The sequence below is a fragment of the Hemitrygon akajei genome, unplaced genomic scaffold, assembly GCF_048418815.1.
Source record: "Hemitrygon akajei unplaced genomic scaffold, sHemAka1.3 Scf000034, whole genome shotgun sequence".
Taxonomy (NCBI): domain Eukaryota; kingdom Metazoa; phylum Chordata; class Chondrichthyes; order Myliobatiformes; family Dasyatidae; genus Hemitrygon; species Hemitrygon akajei.
Genome location: NW_027331920.1, coordinates 3,529,252 through 3,552,484, shown reverse-complemented (window position 1 = coordinate 3,552,484; position 23,233 = coordinate 3,529,252).

Here is a 23,233-nt window from a genome sequence, read left to right as displayed (position 1 = left end):
ATAATTGGGCTTTGTTCCAGGGAAGTTGGGATCTGTTCCGACGGGACGTTTTACACCTGAACTGGAGCGGTACTAACATTCTTGCAGGAAAGTATGCTTGTGCTTCTCGGGGGGGGGGGGAGTTTAAACTAAATTTGCAGGGGGCAGGGATCCAGAATGCGAGAGAGGATAGCGAGATGAAGAATAAAGGACAGGTGGGGACTACACCGTTCCGGAATATTAAGTGTGTAGTAGAGAAAGGTGAGGTGGAACAAGTCATAAGGAGGACACATGTGCAGAGGGATGGTCTGACGGAACATGGAGTTAAATGTGCAGAAAGAATACGTAAATTTAGGAAGGACAACAAAATTCAAGGGGCGTATAACCCGATGGGAGTTCGGGGAGCTGGGTTAAGCACAATAGGCAGCGATTTAAACAGAGAGAGGAGAAATGGGCTAAAAATACTATATCTGAATGCACGAAGTGTCAGAAATAAGGCGGATGAGCATGAAGCTCAGGTGCGAATGGGTAACTATGATGTGGTTGGGATAACGGAGACATGGCTGCAGGGAGATCAGACCTGGGAAATGAATGTACAAGGGTGTACGTGCTATCGTAGGGACAGAAATGTGGGCAGAGGGGGTGGGGTGACCCTGTTGGTGAGGAATGAGATTCAGTCCTTTGCAAGGGGGGACATAGGATCAGGAGAAGTAGAGTCTGTGTGGATCGAACTGAGGAACAGTAAGGGCAAAAAGACACTAATGGGTGTTGTCTACAGGCCACCAAACAGTAGCATGGATATTGGGTGCAAGTTGAATAGGGAGTTAACATTGGCATGTGGCAAAGGTAATGTCGCAGTAGTTATGGGGAATTTCAACATGCAGGTGAACTGGGAGAATCAGGTTGGTGCTGGACCACAGGATAGGGAGTTTGTAGAGTGCCTACGGGATGCATTCTTGGAACAGCTTGCACGAGAGCCGACCAGGGACAAGGCTATTCAGGATTTAGTCTTGTGTAATGAACAGGATTTGATAAGCGATCTTGAAGTAAAGGAGCCATTAGGCGGTAGTGACCATAATAAGGTAAGTTTTTATCTGCAATTTGAGAAGGATAAGGGCAGATCGGAGGTGTCAGTGTTGCAGTTGAACAGGGGAAACTATGGAGCCATGAGGGAGGAGCTGGCTAAAGTTAACTGGACGGATATCCGAGCAGAAAAGACAGTGGAACAGCAATGGCAGGTATTCTTGGGAATAATGCACAAGGTTCAAAATTAGTTCATCCTCCGGAGAAGGAAGGATTCAAAGGGGGGAAAGGGGCCACAGTGGTTGACAAAGGAAGTCAGAGATTGCATAGCATTAAAAAAAAGAAATATGACTGAGCTAAGGTGAGTGGGAGGACAGATGTTTGGGAAATTTTTAAGGAACAACAGAACTTAACTAAAAACACAATACGGGGTGAAAAAAAAAGAGGTGCGAATGCAATCTAGCCAGGAATATAAAGGAGGGTAGCAAAAGCTTTTTTAGGTAAGCGAAGAGAAAGAAGATAGTTAAGAACAATGTTGAGCCCTTGAAGAATGAATTGGGTGAAATTGTTATGGGAAGCAGAGAAATGGCAGAAGAATTTAATAAGTACTTTAGATCTGTCTTCACTAGGGAAGACACAAGCAATATCCCAGATGTATAGATGGGCCAAGGACAAAGGGTAACAGAGGAAATGAAACAGATTGACATTAGGAAGGAAACTGTGATGAGGAGACTGATGGCACTGAAGGCTGACAAATCCCCAGGTCCAGATGGTCTGCATCGTAGGGTACTAAAGGAGGTGACCCCGGAAATTGCGGATGCATTGGTAATCATTTTCCAATGTTCCATAGATTCAGGATCAGTTCTTGAGGATTGGAGAATGGCTAATGTTACCCCACTTTTTAAGAAAGGAGGGAGGGAGAAAACAGAGAACTATCGTCCTGTCAGCCTAAATTCAGCAGTGGGGAAGATGCTAGAGTCCATTATTAAAGATGAAATAGTGTCATATCTAGATAGCAGTGATAGGATTGGGCCGAGCCAGCATGGATTTACCAAGGGCAAATCATGCTTGACTAATCTATTGGAGTTTTTCGAGGACGTAACCAAGAAGTTAGACAGGGGAGATCCAGTGGATGTATTGTACCTCGATTTTCAGAAGGCATTTGATAAGGACCCACATAGGAGATTGGTGGGTAAAATCAAAACTCATGGCATTGGTGGGAAGATATTGAGATGGATAGAAAACTGGTTGTCAGATAGAAAGCAAAGGGTAACGGTGAATGGGTGTTTCTCGGAATGGCAGGTGGTGACTAGTGGGGTGCCACAGGGCTCGGTACTGGGACCACAGTTGTTTACGATTTACATCAATGATTTAGATGAAGGCATTGAGAATAACATCAGCAAGTTTGCTGATGATACTAAGCTGGGTGGCAGTGTGACATGTGATGAGGATGTTAGGAGAATTCAGGGTGACTTGGATAGGCTGAGTGAGTGGGCAGATACTTGGCAGATGATGTTTAATGTGAATAAGTGTGAGGTTATCCACTTTTGGAGTAAGAACAGGGAGAGAGATTATTATCTGAACGGTGTACAGTTAGGTAAGGGAGAAATACAAAGATATCTAGGAGTCCTTGTTCATCAGTCACTGAAGGTGAATGAGCAAGTGAAGCAGGCAGTGAAGAAGGCTAATGGAATGTTGGCCTTTATTACAAAGGGAATTGAGTACAAGACCAAGGAAATGCTTTTGCATTTGTACAGGGCCCTGGTGAGACCACACCTGGAGTATTGTGTACAGTTTTGGTCTCCAGGGTTAAGGAAGGACATCCTGGCTGTAGAGGAAGTGCAGCGTAGATTCACCAGGTTAATTCCTGGGATGTCCGTACTGTCTTACGCAGAGGTTAGAGGGACTGGGCTTGTACACGCTGGAATTAAGGAGATTGAGAGGGGATCTGATTGAAACATATAAGATTATTAAGGGATTGGACAAGATAGAGGCAGGAAATACGTTCCAGATGCTGGGAGAGTCCAGTACCAGAGGGCATGGTTTGAGAATAAGGGGTAGGTAATTTAGGACAGAGTTAAGGAAAAACTTCTTCTCCCAGAGAGTTGTGGGGGTCTGGAATGCACTGCCTCGGAAGGTAGTGGAGTCCAATTCTCTGGATGCTTTCAAGAAGGAGCTAGATAGTTATCTTATGGATAGGGGAATCAAGGGATATGGGGACAAGGCAGGAACCGGTTATTGATAGTAGTTGATCAGCCATGATCTCAAAATGGCGGTGCGAAGGGCCGAATGGTCTACTTCTGCACCTATTGTCTATTGTCTATCCTGAATCTGTTCCCTCTTGTCCTGGACTCTCCTACCGTGGGAAACATCCTTTACACTTCTACTCTGTCTGAGCCTTTTAACATTCAAAAGGTTTCAATGAGAACGTCCCTCATCCTTCTAAATTCCAGTGAGTACAGACCCAGAGTCATCAAATGTTCTTCGTATGCTAACCCTTTCATTGCTGGAATCATCCTTGTGAACCTCCTCTGGACTCTCTCCAATGCCGGCACATCGCTTCTGAGATGAGGAGTACAAAACTGTACACAATACTCAAGGTGAGGCCTCAGTACTACATCCCTGCTCTGGTATTCTAGACATCAGAAATGCATGCTCACATTGCATTTCCTTTCCTCACCTCCAACTCAACCTCAAAGTTAACCTTTAGGGTTTTGCGCACAATGACACCAAAGTCACTTTGCCTCTCAGATTTTCGGATTTTCTCCCCTTTTAGAAAATAGTCTGCACATTTATCACCACTACTGGAACGCGTGACAGTGCATATTCCAATATTATATTTAATTTGCCACTTATTTGCCCTTTCTCCTAATCTGTCTAAGTGCTTCCGCATCCTACCTATTTTCTCAACACTACCTCCCCCTCCACCAGTCTTCATATCATCAGCAAACCTGGCAACAAATCCAACTATTTCATCATCTAAATCACTTATATACAGCAATAAGTAATGGTCCCAACACCACTAGTCACTGGCAGTAATCCAGACAGGGATCCCTGTATTCCCACTTTCTGCATCCTTGCTCTTATCAGATACTTTTCCAAATCGGTGTTTATGTATATTTCTCTTATCTTACCCACGATACACGTTAAGCTTACTGGTAATTATTTAAAAGGGTCAGTGCTGTCACCCTTCTTATACACCAGGAAAATATTTGTCCATTTCAAGTCCTTACAGACTTCATCAGTCTTCACAGAGTTTTGGAAAGTTCTTGTTTTGTGTTTGTATTTCTAATCATAGGCTTCGTTAAGTACCCTTGGATATATGTTGTCCGACACTGAGATTTATTAACTTTCACCCTTTCCAGCTGAAAGAGGACCTTACTTACTAAGATCTCTGAATCAGCTTAAGCAACTTTATTTTTAACATCTTTGCAGGTGAACACTTTAGAAAAATAAGAGTTAAGCGTATCCGCTATGTCCTCCTCTGCATAATTTTGCACCCCACCGTTATTCCTAATACATTTAATTTTCCACTTAAAATTTCTGTTATGACTGAAGTATTGACAAAATCTCTTGGTCAATTTTAATATTATCAGCAATATCCTTCTCAACCTGTCTTTGGAAATCTGAATTTCATACTTGACTATAGCTCTCATATTTTCATATGCCCTATGGTTAAATGTATTACTATATTCTTCTGTATTTCTTACTTAGCTGTCTTTTCTTCAATGTTTATATATATCTTTGCTCATTCATGTAGTTGATCTAAAGTTTTATTTTTCATCTTACTGACCTTGGGTATTAATATTTCCTGCACGACATGTATTATCTATTTAAATCGATGCCATTGTCCCTCAACTGACTCAATGACAAGTAGTTTCTTCCATTTTTCCTCCTGAGGTCTTTGCCATATCTACACAAACGTTGTCTTTGTGAAATTCAATCCAAGGGCCTTGTTTACTTTTTACTGATATACTCCCCCAAAGTACATCGAGACAATATTTTGATCACTTGTTCCGAAGGCTCACCAACTTCCCTTGAATGTTACAGAATAACGGATCCATACAGGACTCCCCCCATGTTAGTGTATTAGCATACTGGTATATTGGGTCAATAAATAATGCAGTGTGTTGTTGTAGTACAAGATGAAACTCTAACAAAATGTAACAAAATATAACAGCTGCAGAGAAAGGTAAATCATAAGGTACAAGATGATTATGTGGCAGATTGTGAGACCAATAATTCACCATATAGTGCTAGTCTCATAACCATGCGATAAATGTTGTCATTAAACCCCGTGGTACGTGCATTCAGGGGATTTCTTAATGATTTCTGTGTCTTTGCGATATAATTTAGCATGGCCATGAACTCGAGCTCCCTCTGGGAAGGACGTGACTGTCATGGATATGGCCCTGACCCTGACCATGACAACTCCCCTGTCTCACATCGTCTCTTTTCTTCGGTTACTCATGTACACAAATGACAGTATCTTACAGCCAGTGAACGCACCATCGACTCGCCTTTGGTCTCTGGAAGAAAACCGGTGCGGTCACCTTCTGTTTGAACCAGCCAAGGCTTGGGATCTGGGCCTGATCTCTGTGATCTTCAATGTCTAAGGCGTAGCAGCTTTTAAGCGAGTTTCTCAGAGAGTCAGCCTGAGTCCACGAAAGCTTTGTTGAAACTTTTGCATGTACCTGATTCTAAAAAATTCAAAACGAGATGAGGAAACCCTGGTGGATCCCCTGTGACAGGGAAGGGTGAAGTCAGGCAGTGTGGTAGTGACAGTTTACTCACTAGTTACTGGAGAGAGGCAGGAGATACTGTGGCCACAAAAGAGACACAAGGATGGTGTGATGCCTCACGGCTGCTGGAGTCCAGGGTGTATAGGTGCTGCAGCGGGATATTGTCAAGGGGAAGAGTGAAAATTCAGAGGTCCTGGTGCAAATTGGCACTAATGTCATTGTCACAAAATGATGTGAGATGCTACATTTTGAGTGTATAGAGTTAGGAAAGATGTTTCTTTCCTTCTGTCACCCATGCACATATCGGACTGTATTTTGTGGCCATTGAACACACCATCCAACTTGCCTTTGGTCACTGAGAGGAAACCGGTGCAGTCAGAAACAAGGTATAATTCCAGTTCCACTCAGGGCTCCTCCCCAGACCCAGGACAGGATACAATGGCTGTACCGCAATTTGTGATTTTTGTCACGTTTCCAGTAAAATGTTCACCCAGCCGCTATTTGACAACTCCACTGCTCCGGGGATCACTGAGAGCTGCTCCCGGATTCAGGCACTGGCTCTAGCTGATCTTCATCTTAGATCAAACTGGTCTCTGCAGGACATATCTGTCATGGATATGGACCTGACCCTATCCACGGTAACTCCCCTGTCTCATATCGCCTCTTTCCTCCTGTCTCCCATGTACACTAAGGACTACCTCCCGGCCAGCGAATGCACCATTCAGCTCACCTTTGTTCTCTAGAAGAAACCCGGTTTGGTCACTTTCTATTTGGCAGTCAGACCGGGTCTACAAACACTTCTGAAACTTTTGTCTGCACCTGATTCCATTTGGAAGCCTAATTAGGGAGAGTCATCATGTCTTTGTGTGGAGCAGGTCCCATCTTCACAACCTGAATGAGTTTTCTGACAAAGTCAGGAAAGACATCGATGAAGGTAGATCTGATGATGTCGTCTACATGGATTTGACTAAAGCATTTAATAATGTCCCTCTTGATAAAAGAAAGTGTTTGAAGAGAATTATTCGAGCTGGAGGTCTTTAATTCGTGCAGGGATCTGTGCTGGGACCTCTGCTATTTGTGAAATATTAGAATGACCGGGATGAGAATGTAGATGGGAGGCTTAATAAGTTTTTGAATTATACCATGAGTGGTGCAGTTGTGGATGGTGAAGAAGACTGGCAAAGAGTACAGCGCAATGTAGATCATTCCCTGGCATTCTGATTTCGGACCCGAACTGCGATCGGTCCCAAGTACCAGACTCGAAGGCAGTCGTTGTAAACCAGAGTCTCTGGCCAGCACAAAAGGGTGAATCTTGTGACTGTATCGATGATTTTGTGCTCTGTTTAGACTCGTTTTGCTGATCGTTCGCATCACTTTTCCTTTCATCAATTCTTCAACTCGTTGTTTTAAACTAGGGATTGTGGTTACCTTAATATATTGTACTTTTCACTTACTGTGATCTAACAAAAACCTTCACCTTGTCATGGTATCTTCACAAACCAACATGACCCCTGTCACCTGGAGCTTGCACCACACCGCTCGTATCTTCCACAGTGAAAACTAATGCAAAATACTTACTCAGTTCTTCCGCCATTTCCCGGTGGAGGGGGCTGATGTTTTTCTCTGGTGGGATTGGGGGGGGGGTGGGATGGGTGGTGTCGTTGCTTTGCCGCTGCTTGTGCTTTGAAGGGTGGAGATGGGGGTGGTTTTGGGGTTCTAACGGTCATGCATTCTGTGGGTCCCTTCCCTCTTTTCGTAGAAGTCTGCCAAGAAAAAGAATTTAAGGATGAATATAGTATACTTTTCCCTGACAGTAAATGCACCTATTGAACCTATTGAAACTGTTCCCCATTACGTACTCTCCAGCATCGTTTTCTAGCGGTTCAATATCCACTCTTACCTGTCCTTTACAATTCGGGTGTCTGAAGAAACTTTTGTGTCCTCTTTAAAGAATTGTTTACCTTTCTTTCGTATTCCATCTTTACCTTCTTATTTAGTTACATTCTTTGGTATTTGAAAGTTTCCCAATCCTCTAACATCCCATTATTTTTGCTCTATTATATGCCTTCGATTTGGCTTTTATGTTGCCGTTGACTCCTCTTGATAGCCACGGTTAACAATCTTTGCAATTTCTTACTCCAAGCACCTGTGGAAGCCATCATTGGGAATATATAAGGCAGGGGTTGATAGATTCTTGGTCAGTCAGGGCAAGAGGTTATACGGGGAGAAGGCAGGAGATGGGAGCTAAGAAGGAAAATGGATCAGCCATGTTGAAAGTGATGAGCAGACTTGATGGGTCAATTTTCCTAATTCTGCTCTTACATCTTATAGTCTTGTGGCAGGACTTTGATTCATGAAGGCCAATGTTCCAAAGGCTAAGACAATCTAAAAACCTCTGCCATGGCCCCTGAAATTTCAAAACTAGACTTCCGCAAGTGTTGAGGAAATTGTCACAAGAAGGAAACTGATCCGCCCTAATTTAGATCATAAAGCGATCAGGTCTCGGAGCAGAATTAGGCCACGATCCCCATAGAGCCTCCTTCGCCATTTCATCATGGCTGATCCATTCACTCTTTCGGCCGCCATATTTTTTCACTCCATATCCCTTCGTCCCCTGAACAATCAAGAATCTACAACATCTGCCTTAAATATAATAAAGACTTGTCCACGCTGTTGCTTGTGACAACCAATTCCACAGATTTACGACATGCTAGCTAAAGAAAGTCTTCCTCCTCTCCGTTTAAAAGGACACCCCTTCATCCTGAGGCTGTGTCTTCTAGTCGTAGGATCTCCCAATAGAGGAAACATCCTCTCCACATCCACTCTGTCAAGGCCTTTCACTATTTGACAGGTTTTATTGAGGACACCCCTCATTCCTCTGAATTCCAACGAATAAGCCACTAAACTCTCTGTCATATGAAAAGGTGTTCAAAACTGGAAATATTTTCGTGAACCTCCTCAGAAGATTCGACCCAGTACGTAACAGGTAAAGCCCTCGGAACCACTGAGCACATCTACACAAAACGCCGTCCTAGAAAACCAGCATCCAGCGATGGAGATCCTCACCACTCCGGCCATGCTGAAGCCATCAGGTAGAAGGTACAAGAACCTCCGGACTAGGACCACCAGGTTCAAGAACAGTTCCTACCCCTCCACCATCTTTATCTCATTATTTCCTGTTCACGTTACTTATTGCTGTTTATTGATGTTTTCGTTCGCACAGTTTGCTGCCTCTACACTCTGGCGTATCTTCCATTCACTGTCATTGTTATTACTGCATAGGTTTGGTGAAACGCCCACAAAACTGAATGTCAGGGTTCCATATCGTGACAACAATATACATCGACAATTAACTTACTCTGAACTTGAAATATCTCTGCTTGGGCCCCTGCAATTAGTGATCAACCGTCCAGAAGGCCCTTCGGATTTGTCCACTCGTATTTGACTGAAGACAGCAAACACCTTATCCTCAGTAACCTGTACAGGGTCCATGACCTTGCTGCTGCTCTGCCTGACTGCTGCAGACGCCATGTCCGCCGCCCGAGTAAATACAGGCGCAAACAAAATATTTGGTATCTCCCCATCTCCTTCCGCTCCACACATGGATCACCAATCTAATCTTTCAGACGACTGATTTTGACCTTTGACCCTTTCTTCCTAAAATGTCTGCAGAAGGCCAGGATTCTCTTTCATCTTGTCTTCTAAGGCAACATCGTGCCTTCATTTAGCCTTCTTTTTTTTTCTGAAGTGTTCTGTTTCGATTCTTAGACTCTATAAGCACCTCATCCGTTCCCAGCTGTTTTTACCTCCATTGTTTTCCGAAACCCGGGCCTCAATATCTCCTGAAAACCAAGGGTGTCTACATTTTTTAACTTTACCTATTATTGTGACAGGAATATGCCAACTTTGGGCTCTCAAGGTTTCGCCGTTCAAGGCCTCTCCCTTATCAAGTGCACCTTTGCCACAATGCAGTCTGTCTCAGTCCAGACTTGCCAGATCCTTTCTGATACCATCAGAATTCACCTTTTTCCAAGTTGGAATCTCAATTTGATCATGAGTTTCATTCGGGAGTCCATGGAGGAATTTGTCCCTCAGAAATCGGTCAGCGTCTATCCAGCCCAGAAACCCTGGATTAACAGTTCCGTGTGAGCAGCACTTACTGGGTGTCACAGAGCTGTCGTTGCCGGTAATCAGAAGGAGCTCGAAAATGCAGCGACCATGTGCGCAAAGTCATCAAGGCAGCGAAACGACAAGATCCAGACACAACTCCCCACGAGCAACACACGCAGCTGATGGCAAAGTCTGCACAGCAACGCAGACTTCAAAGCAAAGCGCAGCGGAGTTTCTAACATCACTGCTTTTCTCCCAGATCAGCTGAATCTTGTTCATGCTCGATTCGATGTTGCCAACACTCAATCCCTGAGGAGAGCCCCGGAGGAGACCTGCAGCTTAGTCATTTCTGAGGCCCAAGTATGCAGGTGTTTCCAACGAGTGGACAGTCGCAAGTCTGCGGGACCGGACGGCATCCCAGGCGGGTACTCGGGATGTGCGCGTTCGAACCGGCAAGTGTGTTTACAACGTTTTATTCTCTCCCTCTCCTGCTTCAAAACATCCACCATTGCTCCTGTACCTGATAGGCCTGTCACTCTGATGTCAATAATAATCAAATGCTTTGAGATGTTGGTCAAGAACTACATCTGCAGCATGCTACCACCCACAATTGACACCCTACAGTTTGCCGACCGGCCTAAACAATCGACAATTGACACTACACACCGTCAATACACATCTGAAACAGAGGGATGCTTATGTGAGAATGCTTTACTTGGACGAAGCTCAGCATTCGACAACATAATTGCATCCAGGCTCCACAAGAATTTCAGAGACGTCGGCCTTCAAATTGCCTTATGTAGCTGGATCCTGGAAATCCTTTCAGATCAGCGGCAGATGGTAAGAGTGGGCTCCCTCACCTCTGCCCCTCTGACCCTCAACACACGAGTCCTGCTGGACTGTGTCCTAAGCCCCCTCCTTTACTCCCTGTATACGCATGACGATGTCGTCATCCACAGTACCAATCTGCTAATTCAGATTGCTGACGACACTACATTGATCAGCCGAATCTCAAATAATAATGAGGCGGCGTACAGTGAATAAGTCGTCAACCCGACACAATTGTGTCAAGAAAACAACGCCTCCCTTAATGTCGCAAAAAATAATGAGTTGGTTGTGGGCTACAGGAGGAATGGAGACGTGCTGCTGACATCAATGGATCTGGGGTTGAGAGTGTGAACGGATTAAAGCTCCTCCGCATACATATCACTGAGGATCTCATGTGGTTTGTAAATACCGCCAGTGTGCTGAAAAAGGCACCAGGGTGCCTCAGACGGTTGAGGAAGTTTGATCTGGACACCCAAATCCCATGAAATTTCTGCAGGGGCACAATTGAGAGAGCATCCTGACTGGCTGTATCCCTGACCGGCATGGGAAATGAACTTCCCCCAATCGTAGGACTCTGCAGAGAGTGGTGCGGACGGCATAGTAAATCTGTAGATGCGAACTTCTCATTATTCAGGACATTTACAGAGACAGGTGTGTAAAGAAGCGCCCTAACGATCATTGGGAACCGAGTCAGCCCAACCACAAACTGTTCCAGCTGCTACCATTCAGGAAACGGTACCGCAGCATAAAAGCCAGGACCAGCAGGCTCCGGGACAGCTTCTTCCACCAGGCCATCAGACTGATCAATTCATCCTGATACAATTGTATTTCTGTGGTATATCGACTGAATTGTTTTACACACTGTTTATTATAAACTACTATAAATTGCAAATTGTACATTTAGACGGATACGTAGCATGAAGATTTTTAATCCTCATGTATATGAAGCTTGTGAGTGTTAAAGACAATTTAATTCAACTCCGGACGAAACCTATCTTCTTGCAAATTTACTTTGATACCAATGGCATTGTGAACATTTGATTAAAAGTGTTCCCCCATACACACTTCTGCCACCTGGCCTGATTATTTCTTCATCAATGTCAAAGTATCACACACCATCTGCAGTAAATACTTTTACTTTCCGAGAAAGGAAACTTCCCTGAACACAAATGACTTTCCTACAGTCATCTGTCTTTCCTGCAATACTCTATCCCATCTAGTCCTTTAACCGTATGGGAGACCCAGCCATTATTAAAAGTCCAAATCACATTGTATAACATCCTTATATTTCCTGCAACTGTCCGTGATCTCTGCGAATTTATTCCTCTAAATTTATCAGGCAATTAGGCGGTCTGTAAAATAGTTCCGTTAATATCTTGTATTCCTCAGTTGCACCCATACCGCCTCACCAGACGGGTTCTCCAGTCCGTTCTGCCTGGGCACTGCCGCGACATTTTTCCCGACGTATAATCATTAATTCCCACCTCCCGCCTACGCTCTGTTGCGTCTAAAACGATGGAACCCTGAATATGGAGCGACCAGTCCTTTCACTCCTGTAGGCAAGTTTAACTAATGGCTACAATATCATAAATCTAGGTGTTGATCCATGACCTGAGCTCATCGGCCGTTCCTACAATACTTCTTCCATTGGTGATTAAGCAGAGACGTATAGCGAGTATTCTGGAAAATGCCTTGGTCACGCGTATATCTATACTGGCATGCAAAAATCTGGGCACCACTGCTCAAAATTTCTATTACTGTGAATAGTTCAGTGTGTAGAAGATGAACTGATCTCCAAATGTCATGAAGTTCAAGATGAAACATTCTTTTCAACATTTTAAGCAAGATTTATGTGTTATTTTTGTTTTGTACAACTTTAGAGTGACAATAAAGTAAAGAACACCATACAAATGTTTGGGCACACGAAGAGTTTTGAGCTCTCAGATAAATTTTACCCAAGTGTCAGACCTTAATTAGTTGTTAGGGCTATGGCTTGTTCACAATCATCGTTACGAAAGACCAGGTGATGCAAATTGCAAAGCTTTATAAATACCCTGTCTCTGCAAACCTTGTCCCATCAGTCAGTAGCCATGGGCTCCTCTAAACAGTTGCCTAGCACTCTGAAAATTAAAGTAAACGATGCCCACAAAGCAGGAGAAGGCTATAAGATAGGAAAACGTTTCAGGTAGCCGTTTCCTCAGTTCGTAATATAATTAAGAAATGACAATTAACAGGAACATTGGAAGTCAAGTTGAGGCCTGTAAGACCAAGAACACTTTTCTCGAGAACTGCTCGTAGGAAGGCTAGAAAGGCAAATCAAAACCCCCGTTTGACAGCAAAAGACATTCAGTTTGATTTAGCAGACTCTGGAGTGGTGGTACGCTGTTCTACTGTGAAGTAACACCAGCACATACATGGCTGTCACGGAAGAGTCATCAGAAGAAAACCTCTCCTGCGTTCTCCCCACTAGATTCAGCGTCAGAAGTTTGCAGAGGAACATCTGAACAATCCGGGTGTATTTTGGAAACAAACCCTGTGGACTGATGAAGTTACAATGGAACCTTTTGGCCGCAAAGAGCAAAGGTATGTTTGGACAGAAAGGGTGCAGAATTTCATGAAAAGAACACCTCTCCAACGGCACGGGGGTGGATCGAGCATGCTTTGGGCTTGTGTTGCAGCCAGTGGCACGGGGAACATTTCACTGGTAGAGGGAAGAATGAATTCAATTAAATACCAGCAAATTCTGGAAGCAAACTTCACACCGTCTGTAAAAAAGCTGAAGATGTAAAAAAAAAGGATGGCTTCATCAACAGGATAATGATCCTAAACACACCTCAAAATCCACAATGGACTATCTCAAAAGGCGCAAGCTGAAGGTTTTGCGATAGTTCTCACATTCCCCCGATCTAAACATCATCGCAAATCTATGGATAGATCTCAAAAGAGCAGTGCATGCAAGACGGCCCAAGAATCTCACAGAACTCGACGCCTTTTGCGAGGACGAATTGGTGAAAATTCTCCAAACAAGAATTTAAAGACTCTTAGCTGGTTACAGAAAGCGTTTACAAGATGTGAAGATGGAAATTAAAAAGTAATCTTGCTTAAAATATTAAAGAGATGTGATATCTTTAACTTCATGCCTTTTGGAAATCAGGTTATCTTTTAATCACTTAGGTATTCACAGTAACGGAAATTTTAACCAGGACAGCCGAGAAGTGTGCATGCCACTGTACATGTGGAAGTGCCGGCAGGTACTGGGCTACATTCGGATTTCGGAGAGCAGACAGATTTGATGATGTACGCTCATTTAGGGATGTTTTGGAGAACATGAGGTGTACAGGGATTTGCAGATGTGTACAGAGTTTTGTGTTTGTCAGAGTATACTTGGGAGCACGCCGATATGTGGGAGACGGCTGATGTGACAGCACACACAGAGATTTTGGGGTGCACACGGATTTTGGGGTACAGACGTGGTTTGGGTGTGAGTGCCGATTTTAAATGTCGGCAGATTTGAGGGTCCACAGAGATTCTAGGGTTTTGCAGCCTCTTCATGGATATGGAGGTGCGCATGTATTTCAGGGTATTCAGAATTTTCAGGTGCGACAGTTATTAAAGTTGTTTCATTCATGGATATTCTAATAATAAATGCCCTTTGAACGTTGAAATTTGCTCCTGCAATTATCTCTTGCTGCTTATTTAATAAAACTGCAGTATGAACTTGGACCTCTGTTGATATTTTTATGGCTCATGCAGCCTTTCAGGGTTCGCGAGCATGCACAGTTTGCACAGACAGATGGGAAGGGACTGGCCCAACGGGGATAAACTGAATTGGAGGGATACGGACACGTGTATAGTCAGTCGGGGGCAGTTAGAGACAATGGACCTACCACACAGAGCCATAGACACAACTACACTTTCTTATCCACTTCTCCAGCTCTCTGCCCTGTTCTTTAACCTACGAGGTGACAGGATCACCACCACGCCCCTTCCCCTTCGATTAGACAGCTGAGTTTGATGGCCATGTGTCAGGGTTAGGGGTGGGTGCTGGACGAGCCCTCAAATGTTCTGTGTGATTAAGTCACGGAAGACATTGGACGGTGTCGTGGATTTGAAAATGTTCATTCAGCACCACAAACACTTTCAAGGGGACACCCTCAGAAGACACCCCAAGCAAAAACTGCATCAGGAGTTTACACTCTTGAGGAGAATGGTAACAGCAGGTGAGTCAGTACAATTTCACAAGTGCAATGACATAATTTACCCCAATATTCTTTATTTGACAAATGGTCGCTTTGAATTAAACATTTACAGTAGAAGCGCCTTTAATTGATAAGACAACTCGGAAGGTTCAGTCACTTTTGTTGAGAGAAACTGACTCAGACAAATGCTCTAAATATAAATCAACTGAATGAATCACAATCTGTCCCCACAGGAATTGTACCTGTCTGATGCAATCGGTTTATAAATACTTTAAGAATCTTTATTTTAAAATCTTTTGAAATCTGTCTCTGTGGAGTTACTAAATGACATAAAAAGAACCCAGGCAGGTGCTGCCGCAGCATTTCATTCCGAGAGATCGTCTCTAGCACAGGAGGACAAATCACTTGACAGGGACATTATCTGAAATGTTGGATAGGTACAAGGATGTGGAGAAAATATTGTACGTGTTTATTGTCGCCATTGGAGTTCCTGGTGAGTGAACAGAGCAATTCATGTTTTGAATTTTTGTGCGTTAACCGGTGTGAACCTGTTTATGATCATTTTACAAGCTTCCAACCTGATGATTATTGCGCAAATATCCGTCAGAGATATCGATGCTGTTAATTCAGCATTCAGATTTTTCATATTTAATGACAAGCGGAGTTATATAGTTATCTCTCCTCCAATTCACGGGATGGACGCGAACATTGTTTTTGCCTTTGTCCAGATATGTCCCAGTGCTGGGGAGTGGTAGCTCTCGGGGAAGTTGTGACTGGGATGAGTTTAATGGGACTTTTCCAGATATGTTCCAGTGCTGGGGAGTGGTAGCTCTCTGGGAAGTTGTGACTGGGATGAGTTTAACGGGACTTTTCCAGATATGTCCCAGTACGGGGGACTGGTAGCTCTCTGGGAAGTTGTGACTGGGATGAGTTTAACAGGACTTTTCCAGATATGTCCCAGTGTTGGGGAGTGGTAGCTCTCCGGGAAGTTGTGACTGGGATGAGTTTAATGGGACTATTCCAGATATGTCCCAGTGCTAGTTACAGGTATCTCTCCGGGAAGGTGTGACAGGGAGGGGTTTATGTTGTGAAGTTTCCTTATCCTGAGGTATTGGTCAGAGTGAGCCTCTGGTCCTGTGTTTCACGTCTCTCTGTGGAGTCAGTCACCGTCGGATACCATTGTCTGTCGGACAATAATTGGGTCTGATCAGCTGAACCAGTGTCTGCGGATCTGCTGACGAGAGTTATCGAATTGAACTGCGCTGTAGAATTAATCCATTAACGGAGTCACTCAGACTCTGGTCTCGGTCTGACGCGAGAGTTTGTTCATTCGTTGAGTGCTGCGTGACCTGCTGAGTTCCTCCCTGTGTTGCTCCTCTCTGTATCCCGTCCCGACCCCAGCAGAGGTTGAGTTTCCAGACATCTGATCGTTCACGGTTAAAAGAGTGAAACCGTCCCCATCAGCGACTGGAATCGGGATGAGCATCGATCGCTGTTTATGCAGCTCGTTTTTTATCGCCACGCATCGTCTTATCACCACAATGAGACTGTGTGTCCCAACTCTTATATTCGATTAGCAGCCGTTCGCAGCCTTTAGCATTTCTGGCATTTAGCTGAAACCCGATCCTGTGTAAATTCCCGGTGAATGAGTTCAGTTATGCCCAGTGTCTGTGCACTCACATTCACACTCCCCTACCTCTCCCCTTCCCTTCTCCCCCACCCCCGGTCCCCTTGCTCATGTCCCTCTCCCTCACTTTCCCTCCCCCCACCCTCTCTCTCCTGCTCTCTCTTTCTATCTTCACAGTGAATTTAGTTGCGATTGTGATCCTGTCCCGGGGAAAGTGCGGCCTCTCTACCTGCACCACTCGCTACCTGGTTGCTATGGCAGCGGCGGATCTACTCACCGTTGTCAACGAGGTCATTCTGTATCGAATGAAAGGGTATTACTTCCTATGGAGCTTTCTGAGCATCACCCCTGTGTGCAGTGTTGTCAATGTGCTAAAATACACAGCCACAGACTGTTCTGTCTGGTTCACGCTCACTTTCACCTTTGATCGTTTTGTCGCCATTTGCTGTCAGAAGCTGAAAACAAAATATTGCACCGGGAAAACTGCGGCTGTGGCTCTAACAACAACCGGCGTGCTGTTCTGTCTGAAAAACGTTCCTCGTTACTTCACACGGAAACCCTGGATGATCATCGATAATGTACCGTGGTTCTGTTCATACATTAAAAATTATTTCACTGACCCGGGGTGGGTAGGATACGGCTGGATCGATACGGTTTTAAATCCGTTCATCCCGTTCGCCGGGATCCTGCTGCTCAACGCTCTGACAGTCAGGCACATTTTAGTGGCCAGTCGGGTCCGTAAGGGGCTGAAGGGTCAGAGCAAGGGGGAGAACCGCAGTGACCCGGAGATGGAGAGTAGGAGGAGGTCTGTGGTTTTACTCTTCACCCTCTCCGGCAGCTTCATCCTCCTGTGGATGACAACGGTTGTAAATTTCATTTATTATCAGGTCAAAGGAAAAGGATTCAACTTCAATGATTCGGAATGGATCTTTACCTCCGTCGGGTTTTTGCTGAGAAATTTCAGCTGCTGCACGAACACATTTATTTACGCGGTGACTCAGTCAAAATTCAGGGAGCAGGTGATCAGCGCGGTGAAATATCCGGTCACCTCGGTGCTTCAGTTCATTAATAAAGCCGATTCCTGAGCACAAGCCAGAGGCGGCTGCAATTTCTTCTGTCCAGACTCCAGCTCCTCCCATTACTGGCCTGATCTCCCATGTGTTTCAAGCGGGCGGATTGTCCCAGCGACCGGCAGCTCTAAGTCATTAGGGCTGTGTGTGTGGGGAGAGGGTCGAAACACCGTCACGGAGAATTCGTATTTCATTGGCCCGCCAGATGTCAGTCAAAGATCCACTCCGCAATGCCATTCACACATTGGTCTGTGGATAAGTCCATCTATTCCTATTCCCAACCGCCAACCTCATAGGCTGACATTCCAAGAGGACGGCGTCGAGCTGGTCTGAAGCTGGGTGGCGAATGCAATGTCAATCACAACAGTCTCCGCCTTCCTATTGAATAATTCGCCAACGTGAGGAAATAGGGCTGGCTTTGGATAAACGGCGGTTGACACTCCAGTTTACAGGCGCATTCCCGCCATCAAATGGATTGCAGGGAGGTCTAGAGAATTGGCACATAAAAACCGCACTGTTTTTTTTTTGTTCCAATGAAAGCTAAATTACCCCAAAACTCTCTATATACGTAATGAAGTGCAATATTGTGAATGAAACTAGTCACTCCGATAACTTAGGAAAGTTTTAAAATGAAAGCTGTCAACCCTCAACGATTGTAACGAAGCCTGATTCTTTCAACCTGATATGCTTCTCACTGAAATAGTATGTGTTCAACTGTATCATAATGACAAAACCTACGCAACCCCGAGTGATGTTTTCCAAGATGACATAAGGAAACATTAAGAATAGTATGCCCAATGCTAAGTCGTGTCAAAATAATTTCATTCCTTGTTCACACTTTTATGTATTCTGTAAAGGTGTCTCCCCTTGTACCATTATCCCACCAACCTTTCTATAAGCCCCTACTTGTTAACCCTAAAACCTCTTAACTTCTGATTTGTTAAGTGGAAGATCATGCCCCACAGTTGACCTAATAACAACTTACACAACTAAAGTCAACCAGCTCATTCCCCCAAAACTTCTGTGTGCAGCGATCCATAAGAAGAGAAAAAATAAACCCATACTTTACGTATGGTGTAATGTTTGATGAGTTTCCGGCAGATGTTCTGATCGACTGCCACAATAACCTGTTTTAAGACACTCATGCGAACCGAAAAGGAATTTGAACGAATTACAAGTTTACACGGACTAATTCCTCAATACACTTCACCCACTCACTGATGGCAACTAACTCTGCTGTGTTTACTGATAAATGGGTGGTAAGTCATTTTTCTATCATTCTTTGTAATTCAGGGACTAAAACGGCTACACCAACATTCCCAGTTAATTTACCTTTCGATCTGTCTGTAAATGCGGTCAGAATTATTAACACATCATAATATTTTTTTCTGAATATACTGATGAACCGACAGCTTCTCAGGCATAACAGAATCCTTTAAATGTATTAACTTGTTAAATCTGAGATCAACTGAAGTCATTGGGGGGAAGAATACAAGGTGGGGCAACCGAGAAGGCAACGTTGGGACATATTGCACAATCCAAAAAATTGAAAAAAAATAATATTCTTCCCAACGGTTCCCAACAGTCCTCCAACGCAACTTTAAGAGGATAGTAAACTCTTTGCCTCCTCAAATTAAGCCAGTATGTTAAAACCAACTTCAGCCTCGATAATTTAAAGGGCAATTGTCCCATTTCAACCAGTAAAGCCGAAGCAGGGGACAATTTTACTGCACCACAAAACAACTTTAAAGCCAAACAGTTTAAAATTGAAGAAGAAGCTGGTCCATAAGCCAGACATCCATAATCAAGAACAGATATAATCAAACAAATATAAATGAACAACAACGTTTTTTCGTGCAGCACACCAAGGATAACCACATTGACAGCTGAGAATATGTAATGTTCCTTTATATTTATCAATCGTTTTACTGATAGGTGCTTCCAGGTCAGCTTATTATCCATTCACATGCTTTGAAATCTTACCATTGACCCGTCTTGAAGAGTTTGATCTTATAATTTCAAATGAAGTTCAGGTTTATTAATCCTGTCTGTTAAAAACATAACTTCCGTTCTAGCTGCAGAACATTTCAATATTCACATATTTGCTTACTGTTCAAACGTACTAATTGCTAATAGAAGCCTGTATAGACTGAAATTAAAATGTCTCCTTCTAATCCAGAAAGCTCCTTCATCTGTACATTGTGATTTACCCACGCCAGTACCTATCTCAGAGAAAATATCAATAATCAGAATATTAAATAATAAACCGATAAAAATAGAGCTTTGTAGGGTCCCAGTCTCTATCTCGTTGAAACCGCAATATAACCTCCCCACCATTAGTTGCATAGAGCGTTAGAAAAATGATACAATCTTCCCCCTCTCCTGATTTCCATAGCTTATTCAAGTCCGTTCTTCCATAATTATATCATTTTAAAATATCAATTCGTACTGTTATTAAACATCTTCATCAACAATACTTTTCTCACATCCTCTTCCAAATCTAAACCTGAATCGAATATCATTCCACATTTCAAAACCAACTCTGATAAAAAACTATGTCACTTTTTTTTCAAAATATAACTCAAACGCTCGATTAATATCCGTTCCATGAGTTTATAATAATATAGACCTAAAACTAGAAGGATCAGACGAGGAGCTGCCGGGTTTTAGAATCGACAGTACTGCTGCTATTTTCTTAGAGTTGTGAAAAATAACTCCAACAACTCCAGAGCAACTCCCCTGTCTGTTGAATGAAATATTTCTACTGCTAATACCACATAGGTTTCATTCACATTTCACAACCCTACACCCTGTTCCTTTCTCTCTCAAGCTGACCACAACCTCTACCAATGAGTTATCACGACAAATAAAAATATAACCCTGCACAGAATAAAAAAAAACATTCGAACAACCAGAGTTCCTGAATTCATACAACACAGGGAGGATGTCACAAGTCGGAAATAAAGTGTTAAAGTCTTGACGAGTAGACTGGCGGCCATCAGAGCTTCATTTCCGGCTTCCCGCAGAGCAGCAGGTGCACCAAGATACCTTTCTGCAGCTTTCACAATGAGTTTAATCTCCCAAGTAGGAGAGATGTCGGAGCAGCAACATTCACCACCTCCTTTATAAACATCACATCACGAACTTCATGTTATCCAGCAGTAAAGTATCTTCCTTATGAGTACTGTGATGCCGGCATATGTTCATTGATTTCACAGTCTGCTTTCTGACTTTTAATACTTCATCAAGACTTTGCACCAACTCTGCGTCCGTCAGAAGATGCAGAATCTCCGGTGGCCACCCATTTAAATTCCACTTCCCGTTGCCATTCCGATATCTCAGTCCCGGTCCCGATGAGGCCGCACAGGACGGAGACACAATACCTCATATTCTGTCTGTGTAGCTTCCAACCTGATGGCATAAACATCGATTCCTCAAACCTCCAATAATGCCCCAGCTGACGTCTCTTTCACCAATACCTATCCCCTTTTCCCCCTCTCACCTTATCTTGCCTTGGTAGTCCATCGCCTCGCTCTGTCACCCCTCGCCTCGCTTTGTTACCCCTCTCCTTGCTCTGTTACCCCTCGCCCTGCTCTGTTAACCCTCGCCTCCCTCTGTTACCCATCTCCTCGCTCTATTACCACTCGCCTCGCTCTATTACCACTCGCCTCGCTCTGTTAACCCTCGCCTCGCTGTTACCCCTCGCCTCGCTCTACCCAACGCCTCGCTCTGTTACCCCTCGCCTCGCTCTGTTACCCCTCGCCTCTTTCCTTTCTCACATGGTCTTCTTTCAGCACCTAGCATACAACCCCTGCGCCCGCCCTGTATATCTTTCATCCATCAACTTCCCAGCTAGTTGCTTCACCCCTCCCCCTCTCGTTTTCACCTGTCACTTTGTGTTTCTCGCTGTTCCCACAACCTCTTTTTAAACATACTCCTCAGCTGTTTTTTCCTCCATGGCTGCCGAAAGGACTCATCCCGAACATCCGGCGATGCTGCCTGGCCTGTTGAGATCCTCCGGCATTTTGTGTCCGTTGCCCGGGTTCCCAGCATCTGCAGATTTTCTCTTGTTTGTGATTGACCTTTATGCCATCGGGTTGGAGGAGACCCTCTACGGAACATGAGGTGTTGCCCCTCCTACCTTAGTGTGAACTCATCATGGACGCGGACAGACATGTCAGACTGGGAGGCCGGATAGAAATGGGTGGCCACCGGGGAATCTAGTCTGATGCAGGGAGCAGAGGAAAAATGCTTGACAAAACAGACCCCGATCTTATCGGCAGAGGAAACCGCATCGGAAGCACCTGGAAAACTCACAGGAGAAGTTTCACAGAAACTTCTGCGAAACTGTTTGGAGTCCTGAATGGTGGTGAGGGAGGAGGTGTAGGCCATGTTTCGCTTGCAGAAATTGCCAAGAGGATGACCAGTGAGGAGGGAAGAGTGGACAAAGGAATCAAGGAGAGAATCATCCCCGCTGAATGCGGAGGGGAGAATCAGGGTTGCATCACGGTCGGTTTGGGGATCAGTGCACAGTGACCATCCAGGCTCCTTCTGATTCTCCAGTCCTAAAGCAAAAGTCACGAATCCTTCCTATACCTTCCGAGATTAATCACGTACTTCCCGAGGCAGCCGACAAGAGATGCGCACAGTACTCCAGCTGCGGCCTCGCCAACATAGAGCAGTACAGCAAACAATCAGGCTTTTCTGCTGTCTGTGTTATTCCGAACCGATTGAACTGGGTATTTCATGGCTTACCCAACCAATCACCTCTACCTACAGAAGGCCCACATCCCACCATTCTCCACACGTTCATGTGGTATCTAATATCCCCTATCGCAGCTGCCTCCCCCGCAGCCTCTGGCATTCATTCCAGACATCCACCGTTATGAGTATGGATAAAATAAACGGGCAATGCCCATCTCCTTCAAACATTCTCAGACATGTTTAACATTACTGTCTTATATATGTTTTATTTTTCACGTGTAAAGGAAAGCTACAAATTTATAAAATACATAATCAGTGCAAAAATGATTCTCCCTTTCACCTTAAAGTTATGAGTATGGATAAAATAAACGGGCAATGCCCATCTCCTTCAAACATTCTCAGACATGTTTAACATTACTGTCTTATATATGTTTTATTTTTCACGTGTAAAGGAAAGCTACAAATTTATAAAATACATAATCAGTGCAAAAATGATTCTCCCTTTCACCTTAAATATATGCCCCCTGACGGAAAAAAATACAGATTGTCCACTCTGTCTGTGCCTCTCATTTACCGATAAACTTCCCTCGAACTCTACCGCTCCGGGGAAAAAATCACTAAATTATCCAATCTCATTCCAATCTCATCTTATAAGTATTGGTACTTGGCCCTTCCAGGCCGACTTGTTGCCCAGCAAACTAGTGCCATCTGTGTGCGTTTGTTCCATTAATTTTGAAACATGAATCTGCTTAAATGCATATCTCTGTCAAACGGCCGCAGGAGCTAAAGGCACTTTTTCCTGCTCTAAGAGTCTATGACTAAACCTTTCCTATCCTCTAATTATCGGTTCCAAGGTTGTCAACCGACGAGTGGTAATGGGGACAAGCTCCCACTACCTAAAAGTGCGCCTCAAATAGCCTCAAGTCCAATTCCTGGCCTTCTCGCGTGGCT